The sequence below is a fragment of the Podarcis pityusensis genome (assembly GCF_964106645.2).
Source record: "Podarcis pityusensis genome assembly, chromosome: 7".
Taxonomy (NCBI): Eukaryota; Metazoa; Chordata; class Lepidosauria; order Squamata; family Lacertidae; genus Podarcis; species Podarcis pityusensis.
Window position 1 is genome coordinate 72,054,501 of NC_138031.1, and position 2,369 is coordinate 72,056,869.

Here is a 2,369-nt window from a genome sequence, read left to right on the forward strand (position 1 = left end):
AGGCACGTTTCTCAATTTTCCCCATTGAACTTGCTGACAGCCCTCTGATCTTCGGTTTTTGAATGTTTCGGAAGTCAAATGGACTTCCAGAATGGATTACGTTCAAAAACCGAGGTTCCACTGTTTGAGATCAATGGTTACACTCACAAAGAGCCTCTTAAAGTAACTGTATACATACTGGGACCTTCTTGCACCCAAAAACATCCAAAACACCGTCAGAATGTACAGTAATAGTGCATTGGGAGAACAAAAGGACAGACACTACCCATTTCAGAGACAAGCTATGAAATGATGGTGACCAACACCTGAAGAGGGGAACAAATGAAAAGAGAAAAAAGAATGAGACCCTAGAGGAGGGCTGCATTTTAAATGGAAGCATTACAGACAAGGCCATCGCAAGAGCAAGCTGCTTCCTTCCAGGCAGTACTGAAGATGGCAGTCAATATGATCAGGATTCCAATTCAGAAATGTTCATCCAAAGTTGCAGCATAATTTCATCCATTTACATCAACCACAGAACTATTTTTTCAGTGATGGCAAACATGCTCCAGAATTGCTGGCTTAAATACAAGCCACATATGTCTGAAAGAACCTAAACACCAATAAGACTATCATCAAGCTAACTGAAGCCAGATGAAGCTATCTGAAAACTACACCCCAATATTTTTCCATCTTCCCCCAGAAGACCTAATGGCTGCTCAAATATGCTTTTAAAATGGTCACTTAGTTTCCTTTTAAAGAGAAAAGGACACATTGCATACAGCAGGCAAAAACTGCCTCGAGTAAGGAGACTTCAGGTAATTAAAAACAGAAAAAGCAACTTCAGAATCTCATTATAAAGGAACAAGAGTGTAATCTTTAGCGTGTAGTATCAGACTCCACTTTCTATGGAAGGACACTGCAAAGACTGACCCCCTCAGGTATAGACTTACACCTTGTTCCCTGATCTGGGTACAATCCTTCCATGTCCTTTCAGAGTTCAGTTTCTGTTCCACCCATGGCAACGGATGACACTCTTCTCCACTGCTGCATTTACAAGACATCAGCGTTGGAGAGAATCTGCCTTCCTCACAATAAAGCACAAGAGTTTAAAACTGAATATATAATACTGCTGTGCAGCTGATTGATAATCAGGGGGAATCAAGTGAATTAAACCCTTGCTCCAGCAAAATACACACAAAGATGAAATGCAAAACTATGTTTTACCAGCATATTCCATAATAGTGCATATATTGCAACATTCAACAGGACAAACATAGTGTTGAAAGGTCTAGAAGTACACAGGATGCAATGGATGAGTGACTGGAGTTATCAGTTTTCCATGAAAGCCACATAGTCAGTTAACCGAGCCAGCTGCTGTTCATTGGGAATTGGTGGGACTGAAGCAGGTTCTGATAATGGGTGAAATCTGTTGAATGAAGGCTCTTGGGGACCTGGCTTTTTAGGCATAACCATGCGAGTGGATGAATCCGCTTGCCATCCCTGATCAAGAACACCTTTCACTGCTTCTTCTATAGGAAGCCCAACAAAGGCTGCAAAGTCATCTGCACTTATTGAGGTATATGCTTGAGAGACCAGTCCAAATGCTCGCCGCCTAGTTGCATCTCTAAGTGCTTCCATGATTGGCTGAATAGATTCAGACCACTGATGTGCACCAATTGTTGTATAAATTCCAGGGAAATCTCTTTGCCAGATTCTCTGCCCCACTGACCAAATTGCACCAAGTTCAGGGTTTGCAGACTTAATTGCAGGAGGGATTCTTTTCCACAAATACCGTGCATTGTTCATGTCATTATGCAAAAGGTACAAAGCTAGGAGTTGCGCATAAACGGGTGGTGTTGCTATTCCTCCAGGGGCCTCCAGCTCCTGCGTCTCGCACTGCTCCAGCAGCTTCCGGTAGCCGAGGGCGCCGCTCGCCGCCGCCATCACCGCCACTGGCATCTTCGCGCCCGGCGCCAGCTCCAGCCCAGGCGGAGGGACGGGTCCTCCAAGGCGCGCAGGCCGGCGCTCTCGCCGCGCTCCCTCGGCTTCCAGAGGTTCCACTGTAATATAGAGCATTTGCTGAGGTGTGAACCGTGTGAACAGAGTGAACAGAGAACAAAGAGTGACAACAAGATATTGCACTCAAACCACACATCCACAAATGCATGCAGTTCTTTCACTTCCTAGTTTACACCCAAAGGAATCATTTTAAACTCTGGTATTATGAACCTGTCTAGGTTTGTCATTGCTTTTTTCCCAAGAAGCAGGCGTCTTTTAATTCCGTGGCTGCTGTCACCATCTGCAGTGATCATGGAGCCCAAGAAAGTAAAATCTCTCACTGCCTCCATTTCTTCCCCTTCTATTTGCCAGGAGGTGATGGGACCAGT

At 44.7% G+C, this 2,369-nt stretch overlaps 1 pseudogene across 1 annotated transcript; it reads right to left on the reverse strand.

Moving 5' to 3' along the window:
* Positions 1–1,183: 1,183 nt before the first annotated feature.
* On the reverse strand, positions 1,184–2,007 carry LOC308481735 (COP9 signalosome complex subunit 8 pseudogene; annotated as a pseudogene). Its single transcript has one exon. The product of its transcript is annotated as a COP9 signalosome complex subunit 8 pseudogene (transcript).
* Between the last annotated feature and the right edge of the window lie 362 nt (positions 2,008–2,369).